General features: G+C 39.6%; 1 protein-coding gene across 4 annotated transcripts in view; it reads left to right on the forward strand.

Moving 5' to 3' along the window:
• KDM7A (lysine demethylase 7A) overlaps positions 1–20,362 on the forward strand; it is an 81,508-nt gene that overhangs the window by 4,374 nt on the left and 56,772 nt on the right. The window contains exon 1 of one of the 4 annotated variants that reach the window (XM_039362147.1): positions 9–249. The exons of 2 other annotated variants lie outside the window; for them this stretch is intronic. The gene's annotated coding sequence lies outside the window, so the exon portion shown is untranslated. Of the gene's footprint in view, positions 1–8; positions 250–3,146; positions 6,922–20,362 lie in introns of those variants that run through there. One more of the 4 variants, XM_039362156.1, reaches the window with a different exon arrangement.

The raw sequence follows: 20,362 nt of genomic DNA on the forward strand, positions 1-20,362 counted from the left end.
GCTGGCTGGCAGCCACGCGTCCTTTTTCGGGGGAGACGATAACAAAACAAAAACGTCCCACTTTCTAAGGGGGAGACCTTCTGTGGGCGCCGAGGGGAAAACAACGAACAACGGAGGACAATGAGGAAGAGGCAGCTCAGGGCTTTCAGCTAACCAGGAAGCAGCAGCGTTTAAGCAGCGGTCGCCCTCCTGTTCTCTGTCTCTTCCCCCCTTTTCGGTGTGGAGTTATATAAGGACTTCGGAACTGAGGTTAGCGAAGAGCTCTCGGAGGTTTTCGGTGGGGTTTAGAGGGTACGGAAAAGTTAGGTGCCGTAATTCAGTTTCTCTTAACGGGGGGGGGAGGCTGAGCTGTGTTCTCGTGTCTTTTGTGCGTGAGTACGAGTAACGAGGTTAGGGTTAGTGCCTGTGCCTCTGTCCTCCGCTCTCTAGGTATGGAGACTTCGAGGGGACTTCTCCTGCCTTTCTGAGCTCAGAGTGTCCGAGTTTTGTGGGCTTCTGCTCTTTCTGACGTGGTACCTGTCCTCCGCGGAGGCGCGTGTCTTTTATGCGTGGGCGCGTCCCGTGGGAGGTAGAAGAGCCCTCCCAAGTGCGAGCGTTGTGGCGTTTCAAAAGGCTGGGTTGCTTCTGCCCGGAGAGGGAGCGCGGGGTAGTGGTGGTATCCACGGACCTTGAAACAAAGGAACAAGTTTCGAGGCTGCCTGGCTGGTGGCGCAGGGGACACACTGTTTCCTTTCGGCTTTGATCTTCCAACTACCGGGCTGGAACCCGTCGCTGGCGGGTGGAGGCGGCGTTGAAGTTTCGGAAGAAGAGGCAGCTTTCGGAGAGTATTTATCCAAGGAAACCCTCGCTGCTGTCGCGGCTTTCAGGGGAAGTGCTCTTTGATTGACAGCACGACATTTAAATACCCCCCATTTAACAAAAACAAGAGTCACGATGGAACTGGCGAGACGGTCTCATCTCCCTCTGCTGGCTTTCAGTGGGAAATTAATTTTAAAGGGGCAGACCCCGGAATTCAGATGTTGCGAGAGTGGGAGAGGAGGTCCTGGAACACCTTAAAAATAAATAAATAAAGCGAGCACTGAACAGGTCTGTAGCGGTGCCTTGGCTCCAGTCTCTATTGCGGTTGCATTGTTCACGGTTGCTACCGCTCTGACGAGCCCTCTTTCAGAATGCACCTTCACCGCTAGGTTTTGCATTTGTCTGCGACGGTAGAAAGGTGCATGCAACTCTACAATTTACGTGAATGTAGTGTTCAGGCTTCTGAACAGGTATGCGTGAGATGGTACTGTAAATTAATAGTTGCTGTATTGAGGAAATACGTACAGTAACATTTATTCTGAAAAGTGGTTCTTGGGTTAAAAAAAACATTCTTTAGTGTTTTTCTGCAAACTCATTATGGATGGGCATGAATAATATGAAACAGTTAATTATATGTAATTGGCATACATCCAATATGTATTTGAATGTAAGGGCAGCTACATTTAGTTGTGTACAGTTAAACTAAAATATTACCTGCAAGTTTTGGTGAAATTAGTGGAGTTTAATTCTGCATAAACATATGTAGGAATGTGTTCTAAGTAGCTTGTATATACGGTATTTTATTATGCGCGTTCACATATAATTAGCTCCTGAAATTAGAATAGCTGGCCAAGAAGAAAATTGCTGTTATTTCCATGCCATGTTTAAGTTTATATAACAAGGACTAATAATATTGCTGTCTACTAAATTTGTATTTCCAAAGTTATATAAAAATTTGTTAGATGCTTATTACATTTCTTGATGATTTCTTTCATTGCAATATACTCCCGTGCATATTAGCTGGAAACAAGTGTACCGTAATTGTAAACAATCATTTTCAAGTTAATGTATTTAAGTTCTCCCAAAGAGCTTATGACCTTTCCATGTTTAATATATGTCTTGTACTTATTGTAAATGTTTGCATTTTATGTTCATTTAATATTTCATAGATTTATCTACAATGCCTTAAACTGCTCTAAATTTTAACATTTTAGTTAGCTCTTCAACATGCAAATTGTTAGATTAGGCTAGGAATTGTACCTTTATTTCTTGACTAAGATATTTTATTCCACTCCTGTGTTATCTGCAGTAGAGATAGTTGCATCTAGCCTGTATGCAAGACAGAGGAAGACACATGCCTACTTAAAAAACCACGATGTATAAAGAATATTTACATATTTACAAATCTATTTTTTATTTAAATTACATTAATTGGCATATGTTTGCAGGTGGATCCCATGGTCATTTATTTATTTACTGTATTTTTCTCTGACTACTGTGTTATATGTCTATGTATAATATGCCACACAGTTGTTGTTACTGCTTGTTTAATCCAAAAGTCTGTTGAATATTGTATTTACAGAGTTCTTACACATGTTAGCATCAGGTTTAAAATAAGTGTAAGTGTAAATTAGTTTTGCTATTCCTGCAAGACATTTGTGCGTAATTTGATTTGTGAACTATCCAGAGTTTGGTTCAAGATGGGCAGGTCAGCTGTATAAATATTTTAAAAAAGATGAATAAATAAATTATTAGTATCAGATATTTAGTCCATAATGTAATATTGACAGAGTAATTAATCAAATCTGCAAAAAGTGAGAGTTTCACTTTAAGTAATAATTTTACCCATATCATGATCTCTATGACCCAGTGTTGCATACCACCATGCTATTTTTTTTTTTTTTAAGAAAACCTCCAACGTTTACTGGGCTTCAGGCATGAATGTTACTTGGTACATAAGATAAATTCATGTATGTACAGGTAGAAGTTTAAATTGAATTGTCTCACAGTATTTATATATTTATTAGATTTTTATCCAACCTTTATTACTTTAACTCAAGATAGCAAATTTACCTAATATTTTTTCCTCCTCTTTTCTCCACAATAACAGCCTTGTGAGATGGGTTGGGCTTAGAAAGAGTGAAGGACCCAACATCACCCAGTGATTTTCATACTTAAAACGGGAGTAGAACTTGCAATCTCCTGATTTTTAGGCCAATGCTTATACTAAATTGCCTCTCCATTTATTTATCCATTTCTGTTATTATTTATGAAGTCTATTGTTTGCATTGAACAATCATTTATCTTAGCATTATTCCTGGAAAATCTAATATCAGTTGGGAAGAATGCATACTGCCATTCATATACTTCATATGAATGAAAAATTATGTTTTCTCAAATAGTTCTTATTCTAAAATTTCGTTTGTGAAATAATCATGTGGTCCTTTTTTGTCTTAGCCTTTTTAGGTCTCTAGTAAAATTATGTGTAATTACTTTTTCTGCAATTAGCAAGCAGTCTAGATTATTTTCTAGTAGAATTAAACTGGGATTTTTAAAAATTTGTTAGCCTCTACAACTTCTTAATGCCATGTTATCTTACAGTCAAATAATATATAATTATTGGTTCTGTTTCATTTGTTGAAGTTTATTCCACATTAAAAATACAGAAAATGGCAACATAAAGATTTTAGCAAGAACTTGCATTTTGGGGTAGAGGAATAGTCTACTACATATGCCTACTTAAGTGGCAGTTGTTGTAGCCTCGGTATATTAGCACATACTTGACCATGCAACTGAGAATGGATTCTGACAAAATAGAAGGGCTTTATTAGACAGACTTATTCCAGAATGTGAACAGATAACCTACCCTATGAATGGTCACATTTATAATTCTAGATATATCTTTGTTGTTGTCCACAGTGCTAAGATATTTATTTCTAGTTTGCTAGCAAAGTGCTTTTTCTCATTTGGGGTATTAGATAACCTTTATTGTCAGGTGCAAGTAACCAGAAAGAGTTTAGTTCAAAATACTTCAAGCTTATTACTTGCTACCTATACACAATAATCAGATCTACTAACAATCAAGGTCAATTGGGTCTAGATAAGAGTCAATGGAATTCAGGGGGGTTGGTTTAAGTCTCCTGTAGGAGTATAGTGACTCCAAACTGATTATGCATTTGACCCCACTCTCAGGCTCAGCCTGGTCATCTTCTACAGATACCTGATGTCAGTGATCCTGCTTTAGTAATAAGTCTAAGTAACTACAGTAATAATGGTTATTGCCTTTGAAAACAGATGGCATTTTTAGTGGCTATAAAGCTTGGTTAATAATCAGGTTACAAGGCCAGAGATCTGTGACACTCAATTTGTTTAATCTGTACCTAATGCTTATAAGACTCTGAATGGTTTGGTGTAGATAGTTATTGAATCAATTTCATAACATAATGTTTTCTAGTTCTTTGGTAGACTAGTCTGAAAAGTAGATAGCACTATATAACAGCTTAAATAATAAAAAGGAATACAATATTTAACTGTGAATAGCTATTTCCTTTTTAAAGTTTGATTGGCATATTTACTGCTTGATTTATAACACACATACTATGGTAACAGAGAACACTGTGTTAACATCATTGATTCCCCAACTTGGCATTTTTGAGATGATAGTTTCCATTACTGTGGTCAACATAGGCATGATGATAGATTTAACTGAACAGTTTTGTAAGCACTACATTCAGAAAATATGAGTAACTCTTAAATGTACTTTGAAATCTATAGAATTTGGGAATGACTCCAAAATTCATTTAATCTCGCTAGTGTAGAAAATTCAGTATTTCTATTGTCTAGTCATGTGGCCCTCTAGCCTGGTAATAAACTCAGTCAAGAAGGTATTACAGGTAGTCCTTCACTTGCTGCCCAAAATCTCATTCATTGAGTGAGGTAGTTGTTAAGCAAGACACCATGGGACTGCTTTGCTCAACAACCACAATCTTTGCTCTCACAGTTGTGGTCATTAGGTGGGTTATCAAATGGAGTGCCAGGGAGAGGGCCCAGGCTTTCCCTGCCCCACCAAGGAGTATGATTGCAAGAACACTGGTTTTTGTAAGATTTCAGATCTATTCCTCCTGCTAGTGGAAGGATTTCTCCTCATTGAATGGATGGAAGGGGATACCCTCAGCACACTGGATGAATGATCCTCAAATCCAACATCCCCTCCACTTGAAACCTGCCCAACGGCAGGTTTGACTTTTTGGGGAAACTGGCAAAGAAGATTTCATGGCACTTGTCAACCAGTTGTAAACATGAACAGGTTGCTAAGTACTTGAAATGTTCTGTGACAAGGGGGCTCACAGCACAATGTTTTATGAAGTGATTATGAGTCATAAAGCACCTCTTCCAGTGCCATTGTGACTGTGACCAGTTGTTTAGTGACCAGTCATAAGTCAAGGTGAATCTGTATCACTTACTAAGTTAGTTGGTTCTTTCTACAATCATCAGCTTGTATTATCAGTAAGTTCTTCCTGAAGACAATTTGAAAAATAATGTCATATGAACAGTTTAAAATAAACTTGCTAATATAATTATATATGAGAGCATTTTTATACTTGAAGGTCATTTTCATATTGTATTTTATGCATCTTCAGTCTTTCAGTTTAGATACCATTGATGAACATTGTTTCATTCTATCAGCTCAGGGACAAAAATATGATCTACTCTATATTTTACTAGTTTGCTATCTAAAATATTAGAGAAAGCTTGTTGAAAATCCTAATCATATGCCCTGCAAATTATTGAGTCCTTAAAAAGACATTGAGAGAGATTTAGTGAGACATAAAAACTTTCTTACATGATAATAACAGTGGTTCATCTCATATAGTGTTATGTAGATTGACTAGATCTTGATTTTCAAATGTTTCAGGCAGGTGTCTTTCTTGATTATATATGGAGATGCCAGAAATTGAGCCTGGAATTTTAAAATAAAAGTTTATGTTCTGTTACAGAGCTGTAAGGATGGAATGTTAGTCAGTAATCTGGCGTGATTATTTAACAGCTGTACATAGTCAGATATTCTGTGAGGCCTATATATCTTTGATAGATGACAGCCCATTTTTAAAATTATATCAGGGTGTTAAACAATAAGCTCTTTCAATATTATTTGTCTCTCTCCCCAGCTCTTTTGGAATTGGAGTTGACATACATATTATCTGTATTCCTATCTCATTATTATCCCTCTTGTATCCTTCTCAAATTATTTCTACATTACCTTTATGTCATCTCTACTTTTATTCTACTTAAGGTTGCAGGAAATATGTTAATTGAGAATAACATAAATACTGGAGATGTTAAAAAATATCATACCATAAAAAAGCTCATGTTTGTATATTGTATTTATTAAATTAAACACTAGGTTTGGCTCACTTATGAAATAGAATCATGTTACTGTAATTGAAGAATCATGTTACTGTAATTGAAAACATTTTATCATATTTTTCAGTCAATTTACAATAAAATTTTGATTAGATGCTTTATTTCCCATTTAGCAGGATTCATAAGAACCAGACTTCTGTACTGACATCCCTTAAAATAATAGACAAGGCTATTGTACCCTAAGTAGTAGGCAAGGCAGTTAAATTTGTTAATTTTACCACATCTATGATATTTTATTGCCTTCTACATCATTGGTCCCCAACCTTTTTGGCTCTTGAGGACCAGCAGAAGTGGTGGTGGTGGTTTCGTGAGTGCAACCTAATCCCCTGTATGTGCAAAAAAGCTTTGTGCACTTGCATAGACTGGTTCCATTACGTGGTACCGGTCCATGGCCTGGTTTTTGGGGGCTCCTGTTGAACATCACTAAAAATGATTGAGATGGTTTAAAAATTAATAAAATTTTGTAATGGGGTCTTTATGAAAACTACTATAAATTACATTAAATAAAGTCCCTCAGTGTTGAATGGATAATCAGGAATAATAGGCACTACTTTCAATTGCTCTGTTAAATCATTGTTTTATTGTAATTGGTAATAAAACAGTTCTTGTTTATCACATTCAAGGAGAGAAGAAATGGGTGGAAGAAGAAAATGGTTCAGAAAAAATCTTAAAATTGCAATTGTATTCCAAACAATTAAGGTAATCTATTGGAAGATTTATGGGGTCCCTAATGCTCTCTGAGCTTGGTTATTTCCTTGAAGATATTTCATTGCCAAACTTGATAACATCATCAGTGCTAGTAGGATGTGAGATTTGCTGTCATTTTATATACTACTAGCTTGACTTCTCAGTGTTGGTGGGAGTGGTCTTGGAGGTTCCTTGATTGGGCTGTTGTTTATTGTTAGCTTGTTTGTCCAGGTTGGTAATTTCTAGATTGGAGTATTGTTTGCTTCTTGATCATTGGTCTAATGTTAACCTTGGTGTTAATGTCTGCTCATCTACTTCCTAAACTGACAATTTCCTTGAGTTCATATTGAATGAGCAAGGTGAAGCATTAAAATCTTCTTTGATAATTTTCAATATGTTTGTTGTATGTGCTCTGGTCTTTTATTTCTTTCTTAGCTTTTTATTGTCTCTTCTGAATGCTTTGTAAATGTGGTTTATCTCTGTGGATCAATTGATGACTGATTTGTCTGAATGCCAGGAGTTCCCTAGCACAGTGATGGCGAACCTTTTAGAGACTGAGTGCCCAAACTGCCCAAAATCCACTTATGCATCGTTGAGTGCCGGGTGGGCGTGGCCCATTGGGTGGGCATGGCCCATTGGGTGGACGTGGCTGCGGTGGTAATGGCAGACTGCGTGGGACTAAAAAGTTCAATCAATTCCAACTTTGGAAGATCTTTTTTTTTCCCGCGAGGTTGAAATTGACTGATTGAGCCTTTTTTTTTTTTTTTGCACACAGCGGCGGAGGCTTAAAGCGAAAAGCTTTTATAAAACCCAGCTGAAGGCCTAGGACTGGGGCGACGGCACACGTGCCCACAGAGAGGGCTCTGAGTGCCACCTCTGGCACCCGTGCCATAGGTTTGCCACCACTATCCTAGCATTTTTGGATTTAGCTTGGTCTAGGATGCTCATAGTTACCCATTTGAAATAATGTTTGAGTTGTCGTGTGTTATGAGATTATAGAAACTTCATTATGTCTTCTTATTGACAGTGTTCATGGATGTGCTCTTCTAGTTGTCTGTCTGTCCCACAAGGTGGCTGTTACAGTCCTTACACTGTATGTCCTGTTGTCTGTATGACTTTTTAATATTCCTGTTTTTTTCTTCTTGGGTTCTTTTAGTTTACTTAATATGTTTAATTAACACTGATCTTACTTCAGTGGGTAACTCTCTGAAATCTGCTTTTTGAGTTTGTTCGGATTCTTTAATTTTCATTGGAATTATTATTATTATTATTATTATTATTATTAATAATAATAGTAGTAGTAGTAAAGTTGGAAGGGACCTTGGAGGTCATCTAGTCCAACCCCCTGCTCAGGCAGGAAACCCTACACCATTTCAGACAAATGGCTGTCCAGTCTCTTCTTAAAAACTTCCAGTGTTGGAGCATTCACCGCTTCTGGAGGCAGGTTGTTCCACTGGTTAATTGTTCTAACTGTCAGGAAGTTTCTCCTTAGTTCTAGGTTGCTTCTCTCCTTGATTAGTTTCCACCCGTTGCTTCTTGTCCTGCCTTCAGGCGCCTTGGAAAATAGCTTGACTCCCTTTTCTTTGTGGCAGCCCCTGAGATATTGGAACACTGCTATCATGTCCGCCCTCGTCCTTCTCTTCATTTAAACCAGTGGTTCTCAACCTGTGGGTCGGGACTTCATTTGGGGTCAAACGACCATTTCACGGGGGTCACCAAACAATGCAGTCCGCCATTTTTTCCCCCTTTTCCTTAGCTGTGCTACTCCCTTTTATTCTATTGGCTTTTGAAAGCCAATAGAATAGGCTCTCTTGAATAGAGTCTAATTCTATTGGCTTTCAAAAGCCAATAGGAATTGTCCAGGCTGTCTCTGCCCTGCTGAGCCCGCCAAAAGTCCCATTCTGCAAACGATACTGCACCAGTTGAGTAGTCCTCGACTTACGACCAGTTGAGTAGTCCTCGACTTACGACCGGTTGGGGGTCGCGGCATTAAAAAGGTTGAGAACCACTGATTTAAACTAAACATATCCAATTTCAGCAGCTGTTCCTTATATGGTTTAGCCTCCAGTCCCCTAATCATCTTTGTTGCTCTTCTCTGTACTCTTTCTAGAGTCTCAACATCCTTTTTACATCGTGGTGACCAAAACTGGATGCAGTATTCCAAGTGTGGCCTTATCAAGACATTGTAAAGTGGTATTAATATTTCACGTGATCTTGATTCTATCCCTCTGTTAATGCAGCCTAGCATTGTGTTGGCCTTTTTGGCAGCTGCAGCACACTGCTGGCTCATGTTTAAGTGATTGCCCACTAGGACTCCGCGGTCCCTCTCACAGTTACTACTATTGAGCAAGGTACCCCCTATACTATACCTGTACATTTGGTTTTTCTTGCCTAAATGTAGAACCTGACTTTTTTCACCATTGAATTTCATTTTATTAGATAGCGCCCAGTGTTCAAGTCTGTCCAGATCCTCCTGTATCCTAAGCCTGTCTTCTGGAGTGTTGGCTATTCCTGCCAGCTTGGTGTCATCTGAAAATTTGATGATTTCCCCATTTATCCCCTCGTCCAAATCGTTGATGAAGATGTTGAAGAGCACTGGGCCCAGAACAGAGCCCTGAGGCACCCCACTGCACACTTCCTTCCCTCCAAATAACTGGAACACTTACTCTACAGCAGCCTACACCTGGATAAGCAGGGATCAATACCAGACAAACAATCATGCAGGAAACCATATTATAATCAAGGAACTATCAAGCAGAAATAACTACCAAGCAGCGCAAAGATAACCCCCTCCCCCAAGTGGCTTCAAGATTCTCAGGGAGAGTGCTAAAGATCAGATGACTGCAAAGAAGTACAATCCTTCTATTCCTCTCCCCCAGCATCCGGTCAGAACCTATCTTCCAGCCCCCTAACATCCACTCTCAACAGTCAGTACCTATCATTCCAAACCCTCTGCCATCATAACTGATGAAGCTTTTTAGATGAGAAGCAAAATGTTTTGTTGTTCTTCCTCAAGGGAAAAACAGTCTGGTTGCCTCTTGAAAAAGCACCTTTGAGACAATTATACTTGCATTTGTGCTTGCAATATTTTAACATTCATATAACAAGCAATAGTAGCTCTGAAAACTAAAAGGAAAGCACATCTTAATCCATAGAAGCAATACTATAACTGAAGTTATAGTTATGGCAAAATATGTTTGGAAAAATTTTCATGCAAAGTTGCTTAGGAAAAAAGAGTGAAAAAGAGAAAGGAATACAAATATATTAGAATCAAACCTGTATTAGATCACGCTGATGAAGTAACAAACAACCTTTAAATATGCAGATAGAGTCATACTAGGTTATAATATAGATTGTATTAACAGCCCTTCCAAAATCTGTAGGAAAAGTAAAAGCAAATAAGTTTTTGTTAATTCTCAAGTTTGGAAAGATATATTCCATCTATTTCCTTCTTACCAAGACATTGTTCCCTTGCTTAGTGTATCAAGAAAAGTCTTAGCTCACTATAAGGAAAATATTTTTTGCTGTTTAAATAAAACAGTTTAATACTTTATATGGAAGATAGTTTACCAAAGCTTGACAGTTCACTTGGGTTCAATCCTGTATTTTAAATTTATATTCAGCTGAGCAGTTTTGCCCTTTCTGGTTTATTCCCAACATCTGCATGTGATGCTTTAAATGTAGTCACTTGGTGGTGCTACATTCCAATTTCAAAGAAAGGCAATGCCAAAGAATGTTCAAACTATCGCACCATTGCACTCATTTCACATGCTAGTAAAGTTATGCTTAAAATCCTACAAGCTAGACTCCAGCAGTATGTGGATCGAGAACTACCAGAAGTACAGGCAGGATTTCGAAGAGGCAGAGGAACTAGAGATCAAATTGCCAACATACGCTGGATCATGGAGAAAGCTAGGGAGTTCCAGAAAAACATCTACTTCTGCTTCATTGACTATGCAAAAGCCTTTGATTGTGTGGATCACAACAAATTGTGGCAAGTTCTTAAAGAGATGGGAGTACCAGACCATCTCATTTGTCTCCTGAGAAACCTATATGCGGGTCAAGAAGCAACAGTGAGAACCGAACACGGAACCACTGATTGGTTCAAAATTGGAAAAGGAGTCCGGCAAGGCTGTATACTGTCGCCCTGCCTATTTAACTTATATGCAGAGCACATCATGAGAAAGGCAGGGCTAGATGAATCAAAAGTTGGAATTAAGATTGCTGGGAGAAATATCAACAACCTAAGATATGCAGATGATACCACTCTAATGGCAGAAAGTGAAGAGGAACTAAAGAGCCTCTTGATGCGGGTGAAGAAGGAGAGTGCAAAAGTTGGCTTGAAACTCAACATTAAGAAAACCAAAATCATGGCATCCGGCCTCTCAATTCCTGGCAAATAGATGGGGAAGAAATGGAGGTAGTGACAGATTTTATTTTTCTGGGCTCCAAGATCACCTCAGATGGGGACTGCAGCCAAGAAATTAAAAGACGCTTGCTCCTGGGGAGGAAAGCTATGGCAAATCTAGACAGCATACTAAAAAGCAGAGACATCACCCTGCCAACAAAAGTGCGTATAGTCCAGGCCATGGTTTTCCAGTTGCAATGTATGGCTGTGAAAGTTGGACCATAAGAAAGGCTGAGCGCAAAAGAATTGAGGCCTTTGAACTATGGTGCTGGAGAAGACTCCTGCGAGTCCCTTGGACTGCAAGGCGTTCAAACCGGTCAGTCCTAGAAGAGATCAACCCCGACTGCTCTTTAGAAGGCCAGATCCTGAAGTTGAAACTCAAGTACTTTGGCCACCTAATGAGAAGGAAGGATTCACTGGAGAAGAGCCTAATGCTGGGAAAGATTGAGGGCAATAGAAGAAGGGGACGACAGAGAATGAGATGGCTGGATGGAGTCACTGAAGCAGTAGGTGTGAATTTAAATGGACTCCAGAAGATGGTAGAGGACAGGAAGACCAGGAGGAACATTGTCCATGGGGTCGCGACGGGTCGGACACGACTTCGCAATTAACAACAACAACATATATTATATAATACTATTCCAAAAATGGTTCAGTATTCCTTATTTCAAGCTTTAATTACAAGCAAACTGAATTTGCTTTCAAAGTTCCTGGCATTATCTCAGCTACTTTTTAGTAAACAACATTCAGAAAGATGATCACTGAGGTATATTGTCAGTATAGCAGATTGTCTCAGTTTGATCTTGTTTGAGAGGTTCTCAATAGCCATTTGTGCTAATACAGGTTTAGATTGCTACATTGTACTAATTCTGTACATTGAAATGGAAGTGTGAAGTTGTGTTATAAATTATGTAATAGTGAAAACATTCTTTTGATGGGTGAGGTGCACGAGTTTAAATCACCAGGGCTAGATGGATTATACCCCAAGATTCTGAAGGAACTGGCAGATCTCAGAACCACTGAACTATATCTTTCAAAGATCCTGGAACTCTGGGGAACTATCAGAGGACTGGAAAAGAGCTGATATAGTTCCCATCTTCAAAAAAGGAAAAAAATAGATCCAGGAAACTACAGACCTATCAGCCTGACCTCAATACCTGGGAAGATTCTGGAAAAGATAATCAAGCAACGAATCAGCAAACACCGAGAGGCAAACAAACTCATAACCAAAAGCCAACATGAGTTTGTCAAAAACAGATCATGCCAGACAAATTTTATTGCATTCTTTGACCAGGTGACAAAATTAGTGGATATAATTGTTGTGGATATAATTTACTTGGCCTTCAGTAAGGCATTTGATAAAGTAGACCACAACCTACTACTTGATAAGGGCCCAGTGCTCGTCAACATCTTCATCAATGATTTGGATGAGGGGATAGAAGGGGAACTCATCAAATTTGCAGATGGCACCAAGCTGGCAGGAATAGCCAACACTCCAGAAGATAGGCTGAAGATATAGAAAGATCTTGACAGACAGAAGGATCTTGAACATTGGGCGCTATCTGACAAAATGAAATTCAATGGTGAAAAAAGTAAGGTTCTACATTTAGGCAAGAAAAACCAAATGCACAGGTACAGTATAGGTGGTATCTTGCTCAATAGCAGTAACTGTGAGAGGGATCTCAGAGTTCTAGTAGACAATCACTTAAATATGACCCAGCAGTGTGCTGTAGCTGCCAAAAAAAGCCAACATAGTGCTAGAGGGATAGAATCAAGATCACATGAAGTATTAATACCACTTTATAACTGCACCTAGTTTTTGTCACCATGATGTCAAAAAAATGTTGAGACTCTAGAACAGAAGTCCCCAACCTATGGGCTGCAGCCCACTACCAGGCTATGGCCTCTTGGCCACCGGGCCGTGTGAGTGGCTGGCCAGTTCACGTACGTATGTGTATGCACTCACCCCCATGTGCCGGCACCAGCTGCGAGCCCTGACCTACACGCTGGCACATGGGAGGACTGACCCGTGAGCTCTGTGCCTCGCACCAGCGCTAGCCGAGCCACGAACCCAACCCATGCGCCGGTGCTAGCTGAGCCGTAACCTGCAAACCGGCATTAGCCAAGCTGCGAGCCTTGCACCGGCGCTAGTTGAACCATGAGCATCGAACCACATGCTAGCACTAGCCAAGCCACGAGCTATAAGCCTCGCGCCGACACTAGCCAAGCTGTGAACCGTGAGTTTGCACTGGCCCTAGCTGAGCTGTGCGCCAGTGCTAGCCAAGCCATGAGCTGTGAGCCTCACACTGGCGCTAGCTGAACCACAAGCTGCACACCAGCTCTAGCATAGCTGCAACCTGCGAGCCTTGCACCGGCGCTAGCCAAGTCACAAGCCACGCGCCAGCACTAGTGAGCCATGAGCTGCGAGCTGCACGCTGGTGCTAGCAGCCCCATTTTTTAAAGTTTCTTATCCATTAAACCTACAGGAAAAGTCTCTGGTTTGATTTTTATATTCGGTTTGAGAATTTCTATATTAAAATATAAATCTTACCCGAGTATTCCTTTTGTTTATAAGAAGTCCATCAAACATGATCAAAGTTTCTTCTTTACATTTCCAACATACATTTGAAATAGCTTTATACACTTTTGACAATTAATTAGGTATTAAATATTAACAGAACATCATTTTATAAAAAATTTTTTTGCAAATTATATTAAATGTAAATTTTAAACTCTGCATCCATGTTTTCTCATTGTTCAAGTGTTATATTATACCCAAAGTTTTTTGCCCATTGAATCATATAGTGCAGTGATGGTGAACCTTTTAGAGACCGAGTGCCCAAAAACCGCCCCCCATTGCCCCCACCCCACCTGCCCACAGGGCCACCCACTGCCTCCATGGCCCACCGCAGATCACCCAGGTGGCCCGGCAGTGCCATGACAACCATGCCCTCCACCCCCGCCCCACAGCATTGTCTGCACACAACAGGATGCAGGGGCGGAGTTTTGATCCTACTGCCCGGCTGCCATGTCCTTGGTTGCTCTGGTCTGTGTGGGCCGCGCCTGGGGCCAAGTCATCTTCCGGGGGGGCTGCTGGTGAGGAGGGGGCCATGGGGGAGGAGGGCTGGGACAATGACACGCGTGCCCACAGAGAGGGCTCTGAGGTTCGCCACCACTGATATAGTGCTTCACACATTCATTTTCAAATTCAATTTCCATAACAGTTTATAAACTTTGGCAATAACATGTTAATCAGTACTACACAATACCATTTCAAATGCATTTTTGAATTTAATTTTGTTTGTCTAGTTTGAATCTTCCTTTCAATTGTAATATGTAAATCAGTGACAGACTTGTCCTTCTGACTCCAACTCTTCTATAGATTCGAGAATAGATTCATGTTGATTAAAAAGTATTACTTGACCATAAGCCCACCAGTCTGGCCTCACCATTGTTTCCTGAGAAGATACCCAATAGTACTTAGACTTATATATCACTTCACAGTGCTTTACAGCTCTCTCTAAGTCAGCGGTTCTCAACCTATGGGTCGCGACCCCATTTGGGGTCGATCGACTATTTTTCGGGGGTCGCCAAAGGCGGTGATCCGCCATTTTCTCCCCTCCGGGGGCGGTGCCACGCATGTGCGCTGTGCATGGGGGTGCCGGCGTGCCTCCGGGGGGCCGCCACGCATGCGCGCCGCACATGGGGGCGGCGCCGTGCATGCACGCCATGCACGGGGGTGGCCCACGCATGCACACCGCGCATGGGGTCCCCGCCGCGCATGCGTGCCGTGCATGGGCCCCGCATGCACGCCGTGCATGGGGGGCCGCCCACATGCGCGGCACGCCACGCATGCGCATGACGTTTGTGTGACGGGGGTCGCCGTCACACAAACGTTGAGAACCGCTGCTCTAAGTGGTTTAGTGTCAGCATATTGCCCCCAACAATCTGGGTTCTCAGTTTACCAACCTCAGAAGAATTGAAGACTGAGTCAACCTTGAATCGGTGAGAATTGAACTGCTGAACTGCTGGCTGCTGGCAGTCAGCAAAAGCAACCTGCAGTACTGCATTCTAACTACTGCGCCACCATGGTTCTATGAGATACCTTCATAGAGAAATCTTATTTTATATTTACTCCAAACCTTTAGGATGGCATGCCTAACATGTTGATACTTAAAACTCAATATTTATTTTAACATTGTCACAACATAACTAGGCATACCATCCAATCTTAGTTCATGGCCCTCTAATTTGTGTAATCTCTTGTTTTGGAAAGTCACTCACTCTTTCATGCAGACCAAACAGCAGGTATCAAAATACAATTCTAAATTTGGCAAACCCAAATCTTTTTTTTTAGCATCTTGCAGTAGTTCATATCTAATTCTTGATTTTTTTCTGCGCCATATGAATTTAGAAATATTCTTTTGCCATTGTTTAAATGGGGTGTCAGTTCTCAATATTGGCAAAATCTGAAATAAGAATAATAGTTTTGATAAGATATTCATCTTAATTACAGAGATTCTACTCAATAGGGATAATTGCAAATTATCCCATCTTGATAAATCTTTATCAAGATAGAACAAACAGGTACAAAATTGTTTTGAAGCAATTTGGAATTTGTATTTGCCAGTGTTACCCCAAGATACGTAACCTTTTTCTCCACCTTGAAACCTGTCTTTCTTGTTAATGTTTCATAATCTTAAAAACCAAATTCTTAACAAGCATTTTTGTTTTCTGTTTGTTTATTTTAAAGTCTACAAAAGCTCCAAGGTCATTTAATTCATCAAGTATTTCATACCAATTTTTGCTATATATAACTAAATATAACTAAATTGTCAGCAAAAGCTCTCAATGTATAAACTTCCTTTTTAATTTTTGTGCCCATTATTTTCTCATTACAGAGAGTCCTCACTCTATGATCATAATGGAGCCTGTCCATTATGGTTGCAAGTAGTACCAACCATTAAATGAGACAGTCTCACTTAATGGCCTCCACCCCCCCCACACTCTTTCTGATGTTACTGTTAAACAAATACATGGGTCATTAAGCAAGCAGGAGGTACCTCTTGTATGGGGGAGGCCCTATAAAAGAAGCAGACAAACAGAAAAAAGTCTGCGAAGCCAAAAACAGCCCAGCAGGGGGGAAGAGCCCAGCCAGATTTGGGCCTAGTGCTGTGTTCCAATGTTGGGGAGGCTTAACAAGCTTCTGTGCTCGGCTGATGAAGAGACTGCAGACCTCTCCTAGGCTTTGGGAAAATCGGCTGTCCACATGCAAACATGACAACTTCTCAAAACCTTTCCCTTGTTTAACCCCCTGCCTCCCCCAGAAACCCACATTTCTTCAATAAAGAAAATATAATTTGTTCATGAAGTAGTTAAGAAATATGCTGACATGTTGGGGAGATGAATAGTGACTATTGTCATGGAGATGATTTTAATAGTTTGCTGTGAAACCTGATACTAATTCTAGAAAATATAATTCAAAAATAATTTAGTGATTAATGTTTTACCAATCTAAATGTTATGTTCTGCACATCTTTTATAAAAATGTTTCAGGTCCTGATCAGGACTTACTTTGGAATTCAAAATATGATAAGAAAATTGTGCACCAATTTGCATTACTGTTTCAGTCTATGATTGTATGAACTTTACATGAGGGGCTTATTTGTTTAGCTGATATGAATGGACTCATGAATGTCAGAGATCCACCATGAATCTATTGTTTTGATTTATTTTTTTGTAATGGAAAAAATAACTAGTTTTATACAAAACATACAATATGTGGATACCACAATTCTGTAGGATGTACAGAAAATAATACCACATTAAATATCAACCCAATAATTTCTGTATGACAAGGATCACAATCTAGGATCACATTCTGGATGTTAAATGTTTATTCAGCAGGCTTGTTCATAATATTTAATATTTTGCATCGGGTCAAGCTATCAGAAAGCCTCATACATCAGATATTTGAAGAATATATATGAGTGATGATATAAACACTGTGCTTGGTATTTTTGATAATTATATTAGCCTGCTATGGATTTGAAAAGAACAATACAAAATCTTGTTAATGTATAACTTGAGATGTAATACCAAAGGTGTACAGAAACTTTTGAAACTTAAAGAAATTGCTGAACATCAAGAGGTTTCATAAATTATGTAGAATAACATTCAATATATGTAAGATTTTTTTGTAGACTGTTTTTTTTTAATAAGCTCATCTTGCTGGTGGCAATAGATAAGATGTAAAAAAAAATCTGGAAGCCAAGACTTAGTCATGCCAGAAGTTTCCCCAAATACAGCAGGGATGTGCAAATTCTTTCTCCAACAAAAGATATTTGTGACATTATTTTAGTGTGGGGATATTTAATAATGCTTCTGATACGGTTCATCTGCAGACTAGATTTATCAAAGGAAAGTCAAAAGGCAGAATCAAACTGTCCTAGATTGCTTCAGAAGTAACAGGAGGAGGATTCCGTCTGATGCTTTTCCCACTATTGCTCTTTGATGTCCAGGCACCTCCCTCAGATAATGAATTCTGTGACCAATGTCCCAAAGGTGCTTTTTCAGGAGGCCACTGGATTTTCTTATTTTCCTTTGAAGATATTTTGCTTCTCATCCAAGAAGCTTCTTCAGCTCTGAGCAGATGGTGGGGAATGGAAAGATGTATATTCCTTGCACACAGAATTTATATTCAAATCCATAGCAGGCTAATATAATTAAAAATACCAAGCACAGTGTTTATTTCATCACTCAATTTAATATATTCTTCAAATATCTGATATATGAAAGGCTTTCTGATAACTTGACCCAATGCAAAATATTAAATATAAATCCTTCCATTACCCACCATCAGGTCAGAGCTGAAGAAGCTTCTCGGATGAGAAGTGAAATGTCTTCAAAGAAAAACAAGTTCAGTTGCCTCCTGAAAAAGCACCTTTGGGATAACCATGACCTGAATGACTGAGAATCTCCATAGACATGTGTAACCAGTGAAAGATCTTATAGCAAATTCTTTTTTCACTTCTTATGAATTCATCTTCTTTTACATAAACCTTGCAGAAGCATATGCAGAGGACTGCAAAATAAACAAGAGGTACAGAAAATTCAGAGTAACAAATAGTCTTAGCAGTATTATGTGTAACTTTGTATAGTGTTGATTTGTGGAATGGTAATCTTTTCTGTGATTTATTAGCCTTTTAAGGAAAAAAATCCCTTTGTCCACATCATGTTTCACTGTCAGGCACTTTTGAATGTATCATAAAAGCCTCAGACAATGAATTTGGGTTCATAGCAATTATTTTCCTAGATTAGGTCCTGAAAGAGATTATATTGATTGATTTATTGGAGAAATGTGTACACTGAACAATCTTAAAACTCTAGGCAAATTATAGTACAGTATGGGAATCATAACAACTCAATAATAGATATAGATAATAGGTATGATTAGTATATGTTTTCTAGATTTAGTAGTAGCATTGAATTGGCTGTCTTTCTTTCTACTTAGTAGCTTGAACTGTCCTCCAGCTGAAATTGGTGGTATTGTCATTGGTGAGATATCACCTTCAAACTCCATTCTACTACTTCAATTGTTCGGCACAAATTAGTATATCTACTTCATTTAAAACAGTTTCCTATGCCTTCTTGACTAAGGTTTACTTTCATCAGTTCTCAGGTAATTTTTTCATCTTATCCCAGTATCTAGAGATGGGAATACCAGACCATCTTATTTGTCTCTTGAGAAACCTATATGCGGGTCAAGAAGCAACAGTGAGAACTGGACACGGAACCACTGATTGGTTCAAAATTGGAAAAGAAGTTCGGCAAGGCTGTATACTGTCGCCCTGCCTATTTAACTTACATGCAGAGCACATCATGAGAAAGGCAGGGCTAGATGAAACAAAAGTTGGAATTAAGATTGCCGGGAGAAATATCAACAACCTAAGATATGCAGATGATACCACTCTAATGGCAGAAAGTGAAGAGGAACTAAAGAGCCTCTTGATGCGGGTGAAGAAGGAGAGTGCAAAAGTTGGCTTGAAACTCAACATTAAGAAAACCAAAATCATGGCATCCGGCCCTCTCAATTCCTGGCAAATAGATGGGGAAGAAATGGAGGTAGTGACAGATTTTATTTTTCTGGGCTCCAAGATCACCTCAGATGGGGACTGCAGCCAAGAAATTAAAAGACGCTTGCTCCTGGGGAGGAAAGCTATGGTAAATCTAGACATCATACTAAAAAGCAGAGACATCACCCTGCCAACAAAAGTGCGTATAGTCCAGGCCATGGTTTTCCCAGTTGCAATGTATGACTGTGAAAGTTGGACCATAAGAAAGGCTGAGCGCCAAAGAATTGAGGCCTTTGAACTATGGTGCTGGAGAAGACTCCTGCGAGTCCCTTGGACTGCAAGGCGTTCAAACCGGTCAGTCCTAGAAGAGATCAATCCCGACTGCTCTTTAGAAGGCCAGATCCTGAAGTTGAAACTCAAATACTTTGGCCACCTAATGAGAAGGAAGGACTCACTGGAGAAGGGCCTAATGCTGGGAAAGATGGAGGGCAATAGAAGAAGGGGACGACAGAGAATGAGATGGCTGGATGGAGTCACTGAAGCAGTAGGTGTGAAATTAAATGGACTCCAGAAGATGGTAGAGGACAGGAAGACCAGGAGGAACGTTGTCCATGGGGTCGCGATGGGTCAGACATGACTTCGCAATTAACAACAACAACAAGAAGAGGCTGTGAGATTCTGGATCAGAAACAGAAGGCTTCAGCTGAATCTTGACAAGGCTGGGTGACTCTGAATTTCAAGGCCCACTGGTTCCAGGACTATACCATCTTTGTTTCTTTATTTCATATGGCATAACAAAATACAGCGACAGTGCATAAAATTCACAAAAACAGCATATAAAATGTGTATCAAAATATAAAATTAATAGAGTAAATTATTTTTAAAATGCACAATGAAAATGATGAATAAAATTAAATTATGTATGAGCAGTTACTAGAGTGGCTAAGCCTATGGCCAGATATCTAGATCA

The sequence above is a fragment of the Crotalus tigris genome, unplaced genomic scaffold (assembly GCF_016545835.1).
Source record: "Crotalus tigris isolate CLP2741 ecotype Arizona unplaced genomic scaffold, ASM1654583v1 scf7180000017588.1960692, whole genome shotgun sequence".
Lineage (NCBI taxonomy): Eukaryota > Metazoa > Chordata > Lepidosauria > Squamata > Viperidae > Crotalus > Crotalus tigris.